Consider the following 12,697-nt stretch of genomic DNA (forward strand, 5'->3'; position numbering starts at 1 on the left):
AGCAGACAGATATCACCAAGATACACAGACAGAGAGAGTAACACAGGTACAGAGAGGGAGATCGTCTCTGTGGAGTGGCCTTAAATAGGCAGCACCTCCATAATTCAAGTTCAAGTTCATGTATTAGGTATAGCCCTGTGAGCCATTCGGCTCTTGAATCGGGTGCAACCGCAACAAACAAAAAAACATGAACAAAAAACATCTTAAAGTGACTATGTGACTAAGTGCAAACAGAAAATCTAAGAAAAGACAGCAAAATATTGCAGAAAAAAACCGTACACCAACGCTGTGTGCAAAAATCCCAGTGGGATGCAAGTCAAACAACAACATCATCATCATCACCATCATCATTATCACCACCCTACCATCATCATAATCATTATCACCACCATCATCGCCACCACCACCTCCATCATCATAATCATTATCACCACCCTACCACCATCATCATCATTATCACCACCACCACCACCATCATCATCGCCACCACCACCTCCATCATCATCATCACCATCATCATCACCACCATCATCATTATCACCACCCTACCATCATCATCATCATTATCACCACCATCATCATCGCCACCACCACCTCCATCATCATAATCATTATCACCACCCTACCACCATCATCATCATTATCACCACCACCACCACCATCATCATCGCCACCACCACCTCCATCATCATCATCACCATCATCATCACCACCATCATCATTATCACCACCCTACCATCATCATCATTATCACCACCATCATCATCGCCACCACTACCTCCATCATCATCATCACCATCATCATCACCACCATCATCATTATCACCATCATCATTATCACCACCCTACCATCATCATCATTATCACCACCACCACCATCATCATCACCATCATCATCACCACCATCATCATTATCACCATCATCATTATCACCACCCTACCATCATCATCATTATCACCACCACCTCCATCATCATCATCACCATCATCACCACCACCATCATAATTATCATCACCATCATCATCGCCACCACCACCTCCATGATCACCTACATCATCACCTCCATCATCATCATCATCATCACTGGATTGAGCCTGGGTGGTAATGATGTTGATGATGATGAGTGAGTCAACAGCAAGCTGCTCAACAGCAACAGCGACAATGGTATAGTGGTGAGCATAGCTGCCTTCCAAGCAGTTGACCCGGGTTCAATTCCCGCTTGTCGCAAGTTTTAATATTCTAGATTTGAAGTTTTCGTGACTGCAAGGATTCAAACTCTTTGGTTCTTTCGATAAAGTCACGTGGGTGAAAAATATAAATAATGAAATGAAAATAACTAAATTAAATTAAATCATCGTGATTTGAGTGATTTTCAGAAGAAATGAAAATCACTAAATTAAATCATTGTGATTTAATTTTGTGATTTTCATTTTTTTTCATATACGTGACTTTACCGAAAGAACCAAAGAGTACGTATTTACATATTTATTTTAATTTTTATAGTTGAGATGGATTTAGGAAATCATCTCCTCTGCCCTGCCTCCGCTGCCTCCTCCTCCGCGCTCCTTCCTCCGTGTTTTCCCCCATGCCTCATTTTACAAACCAACGCGTTCAGACTATTTGGGCTGCTGCTGCTCCCAATGTCCACGTGGTCAGGCGGCTTCGGTGAGCGGCTCTCATTTGTGACCGGTCGCTTCTGAGCAGGTAGCTGCTGCTGCTGCTACTCTGCAGCAATTTTACTGGTAGGAACCTCCTGGTTACACCAGCCCACAGGGGATTAGTGTGTCCCTCGTGCAGGGAGGGGCTGGGTGAGGAGGGGAGGGAGGGGCTGGTGGGGAGGGGAGGGTGGGGAGGGTGGGGAGGGTGGGAAGGGGCTGGTTGGGGAGGGGAGGGAGGGGAGGGTGGGGAGGGGCTGGGTGGGGAGGGGAGGGAGGGGAGGGTGGGGAGGGTCTGGGTGGGGAGGGTGGGGCTGGGTGGGGAGGGTGGGGAGGGGCTGGGTGGGGAGGGGCTGGGTGGGGTGGGGCTGGTCACCCCGTGGTGCCCTTATAAAACTCAACGTTTAACCTACTCACGCCGGCTTGTGCCCGCCCTCACAGTCGGGCATATTTGCGGAATACACCACGCCGCCGTTGACCCTGCAGGCCATTGACCGAGCAACCCAACGTTCCTACCAGCTCCCTCCGCAGGACAATGTGTTAAAGCACCCCCTGTGAGACGCTGCATCTCTCTGTATTCTCTGTGCAATGCGCCACCATCCCCCGCGTTCATTCATTCACCTCGGCTCGAATCTCAACACTTGGCAAATAAAATACAAGATTTATAAAATGCGAAGTTGCATGCGACAGCCGGGAATCGAACCCGGGTCAACTGCTTGGAAGGCAGCTATGCTCACCACTATACCACTGTCGCTGTTGCTGTTGTTCAGCTTGCTGTTGACCCACTTATCATCACCATCATCATCACCACCATCAACATCACCACCGTCATCGTCATCATCATCAGCCAGGATTAATTCAACTGCTGTGAGCGTCAGCCGTGACAGTGGTATCGTGGTGAGCATCGCTGCCTTGCAAGCAATTACAAGGTTTTGATTCCCGTCTGTTGCAAGTCTGAAGTGTCTTCGTATTTATTTAGTTTTAACGGAAGAAATGGATTCAGGAGATCAGCCCTGAGTGGTGGCAACGGATTTGGGGAAGAGGAGGCCTTCAATCCAGCAGTGGATTGAGCCCTGGCTGATGATAGCTGATGGTGGTGGTGATGATGGTGGTGGTGATGGTGGTGATGATGGTCGTGATGGTGATGATCATGATGATGGTGATGATCATGATGATGGTGTTGATGATGGTGGTGATGATGATGATGGTCGTGATGGTGATGATCATGATGATGGTGATGATCATGATGATGTTGATGATGATGGTGGTGATGATGATGACGGTGGTGGTTATGATGATGACGATGGTGGTGGTGGTGATGATGGTGGTGATGGTGATGATCATGATGATGGTGATAATCATGATGATGGTGATGATCATGATGATGGTGTTTATGATGATGATGGTGGTGATGATGATGACGATGGTGGTGGTGGTGATGATGCTGGTGGTGATGATGATGATGATCTTCTTGGTTCTTGCTTGCGTTGTGGCCGAAACGTCGTGAGAATTATATTATTTTATTACGTTTTGTTTTTATTATTTTATTACTTCCCTTCTACGTGACTTTACCGAAAGAACCAAGAAGATGAATCCCTGCAGTCACGAAAGCTTTAAATCGAAAGATGATGATGATGTTGATGATGACGGTGGTGGTGATGATGATGACGGTGGTGATGGTGGTGATGGTGGTAATGGTGGTAATGATGGTGGTGGTGATGATGATGGTGGTGGTAATGGTGGTAATGATGGTGGTGATGATGATGGTGGTGGTGATGATGATGATGGTGGTGATGATGGTGGTGGTGATGATGGTGGTGATGGTGGTAATGGTGGTAATGATGGTGGTGATGATGATGGTGGTGGTGATGATGATGATGGTGGTGATGATGATGATGGTGGTGGTGATGATGGTGGTGATGGTGGTAATGGTGGTAATGATGGTGGTGATGATGATGGTGGTGGTGATGATGATGATGGTGGTGATGATGATGATGGTGGTGATGATGATGATGGTGGTGATGTTCAAGTTCAAGTTCATTTATTAGGTATAGCCCTGTGAGCCATTCAGCTCTTGAATCGGGTGCAACCGCAACAAACAAAAAACAAAAACATGAACAAAAAAACATCTTAAAGTGAATATGTGACTAAGTGCAAACAGAAAATCCAAGAAAAGACAGCAAAAATATTGCAGAAAAAACACCGTACACCAACGCTGTGTGCAAAAATCCCAGTGGGATGCAAGTCAAACAACAACAACAACCACAAGACAACTTAGATTAAGGCCATCAGTCTAACTCTGTACTACAACAACACAAACATGGCTAAACCAATACACTTTTCGAAATCACCAAAATAAAGCCATGAAGGCAATGAAAAAGCAATCATAGGAACTGACGGAATTTTCACAATAAATGGCATAAACAACATGTACTACCAAAACCCTGCAGCCATAGCTGGCTGCATGAGTCACTCCACAACAGCAGGAGCATCAATCGGAGTATTGTAATTTTTCAATGCACCTTTAAGATCAGCACACTAAATCAAAACACAGGTCATACTTTGTAGCGATCATCCGGAGCGAAACATTTTATTTTAGGTCACTGAATAGCACTGGCAGCTAGGGGTGTACAACTCCTCTAAAGCAGTTTTGAGTGAAGATCTCATAGGTAGTGACTCAAGTTTCAATTTATTTGCAACAGCATTCCAGACCCTGGGGGCATCAATAGCAAAGGCCCTTCCTCCAGTATATGTACGGCAATAGGGAATATTAAGCTGGTAAATGAGTGTAGACCTTAGGTCAAATTTGTTCTTTGAAACAGAGACGAGATCCAGCAGGTAATCTGCAGATTTTTTTGCAAGTACATCATGAATAAATAAGATCTGGTGCACAAGCCGTCGAACATTCAGAGATGTTAAGTTTGACCCAATGTTGATGGTGGTAATGATGAGTGGGTCAACAGCAAGCTGCTCAACAACAACAGCGACAGTGGTATAGTGGTGAGCATAGCTGCCTTCCAAGCAGTTGACCCGGGTTCGATTCCCGGCTGTCGCAGCTCTTTAAATTTAATTGAACGCGTTGTGTTATTATCCATTGATTGATGAGGGTTTTTAAATCCTTTATATTAAGTTCGCTTGCTTGCTTGCTTACGACCGTGCAAACCTTTCGGTCGTTTTTTAACCCACTTCCCGTGATCCAATCGAGCTGACATTTTGCACACAGACTCGTTGTGCGAGACAATTAATGTTCGTGAAATTTTTTTCCAAAATTTTACACTGTTTAGGGAAAACAAATTCAATATTTAATTACCAATTGTTTAATACTGGCAGACAATCATCTGACCCATAGGTGGCAGCCATCTCAAGCCAGAGGACGAGAGGACTCTAGCCGCCACGCATATAAAGGATTTAGAGTGAAAAACTTTGTTTTTACGGGTTAAACTTATTTGGAGGTTAGATCGCGTGATGTAACCCCAACTAAAACCTCTATCATGGACAACTCGTTCTTTATTTGCCCGTCCAGGGACGGGTGTCTATTGCAGTAAGCCTGAAATATTCAATAGAAAAATTGTTCAGCTCATTATTATTAATGAGGGGGTGGGGGGGGGGATTGCCCCATGTGGAGTGACGTCACCCCCTAATAGTTGTTGGGGAGGGGTGCGGCATGTGGAGTGACGTCACCCGCTCATGGTTGTTGGGGAGGGGTGCGGCATGTGGAGTGACGTCACCCCCTCATGGTTATTAATGAGGGGAGTGGCATGTGGAGTGACGTCACGCGGGGGGGCCTCATGTGGAGTGACGTCACGTGGGGGGTGTGGGCCTCATGTGAAGTGACGTCACGCGGGGGGGTGGGGCCTCATGTGAAGTGACGTCACGCAGGGAGCCTCATGTGGAGTGACGTCACGCGGGGGGGGTGGGACTTCATGTGGAGTGACGTCACGCTGGGGGGGTGGGCATCATGTGGAGTGACGTCACGCGGGGGGGTGGGGCCTCATGTGAAGTGACGTCACGCAGGGAGCCTCATGTGGAGTGACGTCACGCGGGGGGGTGGGCATCATGTGGAGTGACGTCACGCGGGGGCCTTATGTGGAGTGACGTCATGCGGGGGGGTGGGGCCTCATGTGGAGTGACGTCACGCGGGGGCCTCATGTGGAGTGACGTCACGCGGGGGGGTGGGGCCTCATGTGGAGTGACGTCACGCGGGGAGACTCATGTGGAGTGACGTCACGCGGGGGGGTGGGACCTCATGTGGAGTGACGTCACGCGGGGGGGGGTGGGCCTCATGTGGAGTGACGTCACGCGGGGGGGTGGGGGGCTCATGTGCAGTGACGTCACGCGCGGGACACACACATTATTGGCTTATTAGACTCTGTCTCCCCGACAGACCTGATCTTCACCTGAGGACGGCTGCTTGCGTTGTGGCCGAAACGTCGTGAGAATTATTTTATTATGTTTTATTTTTATTATTTTATTATTTCCCTTCTACGTGGTGACTTTACCGAAAGAACCAAGAAGATGAATCCCTGCAGTCACGAAAGCTTTAAATCGAAAAATTGAATCGAAGGTTGTAGATTTCTTTAATCGATACCACAAACGCTCACCAGATATCGATTATCGCCAGTCCTGAATGCGGGTTGACGTCCCCCCAAAATACAAAAGTGTATTTTTTATAATTTTTGCATGGTGTACAGCCTGGGATGATGATGATAATGGTGGTGGTGATGATGGTGGTAATGATGGTGATGATGGTGGTGATGATGATGGTGGTGATGATGGTGGTGATGGTGATGGTGGTGATGATGGTGGTGATGGTGATGGTGGTGATGATGGTGGTGATGATGATGGTGGTGATGATGATCATGGTGGTGATGGTGATGATGATAGTGGTGATGGTGGTGATGATGATGATGGTGGTGGTGATGGTGGTGATGATGGTGGTGGTGATGGTGGTGATGGTGGTAATGATGGTGATGGTGATGATGGTGGTGATGATGATGATGGTGGTGATGATGGTGGTGATGATGGTGGTGATGGTGATGGTGGTGATGATGGTGGTGGTGATGATGGTGGTGATGGTGGTGATGGTGGTAATGATGGTGATGGTGATGATGGTGGTGATGATGATGATGGTGATGATGGTGGTGATGATGGTGGTGATGGTGATGGTGGTGATGATGGTGGTGGTGATGGTGGTGATGGTGGTGATGATGATGATGGCGGTGATGGTGATGATGATGGTGGTGATGATGATGGTGATGATGGTGGTGATGATGGTGGTGATGGTGGTGGTGATGATGATGGTAATGGTGGTAATGATGGTGGTGATGATGATGGTGGTGGTGATGATAGTGGTGATGATGGTGGTGGTGATGGTGATGATGGTGATGATGATGATGGTGATGATGATGATGGTGATGATGGTGATGATGGTGGTGATGATGGTGGTGATGATGATGGTGGTGGTGATGATAGTGGTGATGATGGTGGTGGTGATGGTGATGATGGTGATGATGATGATGGTGATGATGATGGTGGTGATGATGATGATGGTGGTGGTAATGGTGGTAATGATGGTGATGATGATGAGTGGGTCAACAGCAAGCTACACAACAACAACAGCGACAGTGGTATAGTGGTGAGCATAGCTGCCTTCCAAGCAGTTGACCCGGGTTCGATTCCCGGCTGTCGCAGTAAAGCACGTTTTTTTAAAACTACGTAAGGGATTATTTATTTGTATGGATGTTGAACTTATTTCGCACCGTGTGGGCAAAGGACAACAAACTAACACAACAACAACAATCGGTTGTAACGAAATTAGTTTTTTATTTAGAATAGTGACGTAGTGTATAGTAGTGTATAGTGTCGTGTGTATAGTAGTGTATCGTAGTGTATAGTGTCGTGTGTATAGTAGTGTATAGTGTAGTGTATGGTAGTGTGTAGTGTATATTAGTGTAGTGTATAGTGTAGTGTATAGTCGTGTATAGTGCAGTGTATAGTAGTGTATAATAGTGTATAGTGTAGTGCATATTGTAGTGTATAGTAGTGTATAGTGCAGTGTATAGTGTAGTGTATAGTAGTATATAGTGTAGTGTGTATGGTAGTGTATAGAGTAGTGTATAGTGTAGTGTATAGTGTAGTGTATAGTGTAGTGTATAATAGTGTATAATAGTGTATAGTAGTGTATAGTGTAGTGTATAGTGTAGTGTATAGTGTAGTGTATAATAGTGTATAATAGTGTATAGTGTAGTGTATAGTGTAGTGTATAGTGTAGTAGTGTATAGTGTAGTGTATAGTGTAGCGTGTGTATGTTGAACTTCCGTCGCACCGTATGTAACCTCCCGCACAAATCGGCGGTGTGGGGGTTTCCATTGACATGGAAATGGCGGAGTGGTTTTGTTCATTTGCGAACAATTTCCATTTGTTTAGCTCACTCGGGTCGGTAATTGACGATTGCGTATCAATGCGAATAGATTCCAGCCACTGCGCATTGCAAAGGGAGCGTGGCAGTGGGAGGTGAGGAGGAGGGGGTGAGGGGGGGGCAGGGGGGGTGAGGTGGGTGAGGAGGGGGTGGGGGGGAGTCCTCCACTCTCACTCACCCATTTACCCACTCAACTCACTCACCACCCACTCACTCACTCACCCACTCACTCACTCACCCACTCACTCACTCACCCACTCACTCACTCAATCACCCACTCACTCACTCACCCACCCACTCACTCACTCACCCACTCACTCACTCACCCACCCACTCACTTACCCACTCACTCACTTACCCACTCACTCACCTTCACTTACAAAGACTCACCATCTCACTCGCAGACACTCTCACTCACCCATTTACCCACTCACTAACTCACCCACTCACTCACTCATCTACCCACTCACTCACCCACCTACCCACTCATTCACTCACCCACCCACTCAACCACTCACTCACTCACTCAATCACCCACTCACTCACTCACCAGTCACCCACTCACTCACCCACTCACTCACTCACTCACCCACTCACTCACTCAATCACCCACTCACTCACTCACCAGTCACCCACACTCTGCAGCACATGGTGAGAGCACGTAAACACCACACACACAGGTTAGGGACTAATGAAGTACAACCATAACCACAACCATATAAACAGAAATCTATGCGTTGATTTATATGAAGACAAGTCCAGATATTGCGGCCAAGGTTTAGAAAATTGTTATTTTTATTTACATAGCATAGCAATTCTTTTTTGTATCGCAACATATTTGGGGGTGACATTTTGAGCATATTTGAATATTGGGGAGGGGGGTGTGTGTGTGTCCCAATATATTATAATTACGGCCTTGCCACACACACACACAGAGAGAGAAAATAGCTCCCGAGTCGAGAAGCGAACTCAGGTGGTCGTTACTGCGAGGCGCAGCTGTGCAGCAGCAGCACCACCGGCCTATTCATTAGCAACGCGTTGGGCCGCGCTTTAGAAATGCGCCCTCAACTTGCATCTCAAAGAGACGGAGCACGTGGCCGCGTCTCCGCATCACAATGAGAGCGGCGGCACCACGTGGTGCTGGAGGGGGCGGGGGGTTAGAGAGGGAGGGGGCGAGGGGGGAGGGTCACTGAGGGAGGGGGGCAGGGGCCGCAACGATGCCCTCAATCGTGAATATCGGAATGTGATTTGTTTTATTTTATTTTTAGTTTTGTTTAAGTTTTAGTTTATTTTAATTTAAATTTAATTTTATTTAAATTGTATTTTGTTTCATTTAAATTGTATTTTTTATTTTAGTTTAATTTTATATTTATTTTTTATTTTATTTTATTTCTAACTACGTGACTTTACCGAAAGAACCAAAGATTTATCAAAATGAGATTTTTGTATGTCTATTGCAGGAGGAATCCGATGAGCTATGAAGCTATACTCTTAGTTTTTTTTTTTGTAAAGTCACGTAGGTAAAAAATAAAAAAATATAAATAATAGAAGTAAAATAATGAAGCTCTTTGTTCACGGATGTCCCAGTAGGGTCACGGGTCTGAGTTGGGGTGGGCGGATATGGGGGCAGGCGATGGGGAGGAATGAACTCTATACTAATTTTTCTTTATTTTACCAAGTGGAAGGCCCCACTGATCTATGTAGCTTATTGTTCATAAGCGAGCCTGGCTATCACAAATGATGGCTCAACGGAGTGGGATTATCACCATCATCATCATCACGTGGAATGTCATCGCAGCAGCCAAATACTCTAAAGGCGGGTTTCTACAGACTCATAGAGACCCACAGAGATCCATAGAGACCCATAGAAACTCATACAGACCCACAGAGACCACAGAGACCCACAGAGACCCATAGAAACCCATAGAAACCCATACAGACCCACAGAGATCCATATAGACCCATAGAAACTCATACAGACCCACAGAGACCACAAAGACCCACAGAGACCCATAAAAACTCTACAGACCCACAGAGACCACAGAGATCCATAGAGACCCATAGAAACTCATACAGACCCACAGAGACCACAAAGACCCACAGAGACCCATAGAAACTCATACAGACCCACAGAGACCACAGAGATCCATAGAGACCCATAGAAACTCATACAGACCCACAGAGACCACAGAGACCCACAGAGACCCATAGAAACCCATAGAAACCCACAGAGATCCATAGAGACCCATAGAAACTCATACAGACCCACAGAGACCACAAAGACCCACAGAGACCCATAGAAACTCATACAGACCCACAGAGACCACAGAGATCCATAGAGACCCATAGAAACTCATACAGACCCACAGAGACCACAGAGACCCACAGAGACCCATAGAAACCCATAGAAACCCATACAGACCCACAGAGATCCATAGAGACCCATAGAAACTCATACAGACCCACAGAGACCACAAAGACCCACAGAGACCCATATAAACTCATACAGACCCACAGAGACCCACAGAGACCCATAGAAACTCATACAGACCCACAGATGATGGTGATAAGCCCACTCCATTGAGTCATCATTTGTGATAGCCAGGCTCGCTTATGAACAATAAGCTACATAGACTTGGTAAAATAAATAAAATAAATAGTTTAGAGTTCATTCCTCCCCATCGCCCTCCCCCATATTCGCCAACCCCAGCTCAGACCCGTGACCCTACTGGGACATCCGTGAACAAAGAGCTTCATAGCTCATCGGATTCCTCCTGCAGTAGACATACAAAAAAAAATCATTCTGATAATCTTTGGTTCTTTCGGTAAAGTCACGTAGTTAGAAAGAAAATAAAATAAAAAATAAAATAAACATAAAACTAAAATAAAACTAAAATAAAATTTAAATAAAATAAAACTAAAATAAAATTAAAATACAAATAAAAATAGGACTATAAGTATAACCCGTAAAAACTAAGTTTTTCACTATAAATCCTTTATATGCGTGGCGGCTAGAGTCCTCTCGTCCTCTGGCTTGAGATGGCTGCCACCTATGGGTCAGATGATTGTCTGCAGTATTAAACAATGGGTAATTAAATATAATATTTTTGTCCTATGAAGTGTAAAATTTTGGAAACATTTTTTCACGAACATTAATTGTCACGCACAACGAGTCTGTGTGCAAAATGTCAGCTCGATTGGATCACGGGAAGTGGGTTAAAAAACGACCGAAAGATTTACACGGTCGTAAGCAAGCAAGCACGCAAGCAAGTGAATTTAATATAAAGGATTTAAAAATAAAACTAAAATAAAACAAAAATAAACAAATCACATTCCGATGTTCACGACTGAGGGCATCGTTGCGCCCCCCCCCCCCTCAGTGACCCTCCCCCCTCGCCCCCTCCCTCCCTAACCCCTCGCCCCGCCCCCTCTAGCACCACGTGATGCCGCCGCTCTCATTGTGATGCGGAGACGCGGCCACGTGCTCCGTCTCTTTGAGATGCGAGTTGAGGGCGCATTTCTAAAGCGCGGCCCAACGCGTTGCTAATGAATAGGGCGGTGGTGCTGCTGCTGTACAGCTGCGCCTCGCAGTAACGACCACCTGAGTTCGACTCTCGACTCGGGAGCTTTTTAAATCCTTTATATTAAGTTCGCTTGCTTGCTTGCTTAGGACCGTGCAAATCTTTCGGTCGTTTTTTTAACCCACTTCCCGTGATCCAATCGAGCTGACATTTTCCACACAGACTCGTTGTGCCAGACAATTAATGTTCGTGAAAAAAAATTCCCAAAATTTTACACTTTTTAGGCAAAAATTTTTTATTTTACATATATTCAAATAGAACGCATTCGTGGCTTTGGCTGAACATCACAGTGCAAGAGCCCAGAGCGTAACCCCTCCACAGGCCGTGGTGGAGTAGCGCAGTTAGTAGCGCCCTCGCTTCCCCTCCACAGGCGAATATATTTTTAAATCCTTTATATTAAGTTCGCTTGCTTGCTTACGACCGTGCAAATCTTTCGGTCGTTTTTAACCCACTTCCCGTGATCCAATCGAGCTGACATTTTCCACACAGACTCGTTGTGCGTGACAATTAATGTTCGTGAATTTTTTTTCCAAAATTTTTACACTTTTTAGGACAAAAATATTATATTTAATCACCAATTGCTTAATGGTGCAATGCAATCATCTGACCCATAGGTGGCAGCCATCTCAAGCCAGAGGACGAGAGGACTCTAGCCGGCACGCATATAAAGGATTTATAGTGAAAAACTTAGTTTTTACGGGTTATACTTGTCTCTCTCTCTCTGTGTGTGTGTGTGTGGCATGGCCGTAATTATAATATATTTGGGGGGGACAAAGGCGGTCGCGCATGGTGCTGGCCACCCACCCCCTCGTGTGCCACAGTGCCGGCCTTGATTGGATGCTCACAAATCCCCCCCCCCCCTCAAATATTCAAATATGCTCAAAATGTCACCCCCAATATATTGCGATAAAAAAATATAATTGCTATGCTATGTAAATAAAAACAACAATTTGCTAAACCTTGGCCACAATATGTGGACTTGTCTTCATATAAGTCAACGCGTAGATTTCTGTTTATATGATTGTAGGTTATGGTTGTACTT

General features: G+C 45.7%; 4 non-coding genes across 4 annotated transcripts; 3 read left to right on the forward strand and 1 right to left on the reverse strand.

Annotated features, from left to right (window-relative positions):
* Positions 1-1,156: 1,156 nt before the first annotated feature.
* On the forward strand, positions 1,157-1,228 carry TRNAG-UCC (transfer RNA glycine (anticodon UCC)). Its single transcript has one exon. It is a non-coding gene; the product is annotated as a tRNA-Gly (tRNA).
* Positions 1,229-2,338: 1,110 nt separating this feature from the next.
* On the reverse strand, positions 2,339-2,410 carry TRNAG-UCC (transfer RNA glycine (anticodon UCC)). Its single transcript has one exon. It is a non-coding gene; the product is annotated as a tRNA-Gly (tRNA).
* Positions 2,411-4,639: 2,229 nt separating this feature from the next.
* TRNAG-UCC (transfer RNA glycine (anticodon UCC)) lies at positions 4,640-4,711 on the forward strand. Its single transcript has one exon. It is a non-coding gene; the product is annotated as a tRNA-Gly (tRNA).
* A 2,563-nt stretch (positions 4,712-7,274) lies between these two features.
* Positions 7,275-7,346, forward strand: TRNAG-UCC (transfer RNA glycine (anticodon UCC)). Its single transcript has one exon. It is a non-coding gene; the product is annotated as a tRNA-Gly (tRNA).
* Positions 7,347-12,697: the final 5,351 nt, after the last annotated feature.

The sequence above is a fragment of the Lethenteron reissneri genome, chromosome 69 (genome assembly GCF_015708825.2).
Source record: "Lethenteron reissneri isolate LAM-NWPU_2019-01 chromosome 69, ASM1570882v1, whole genome shotgun sequence".
NCBI lineage: Eukaryota > Metazoa > Chordata > Hyperoartia > Petromyzontiformes > Petromyzontidae > Lethenteron > Lethenteron reissneri.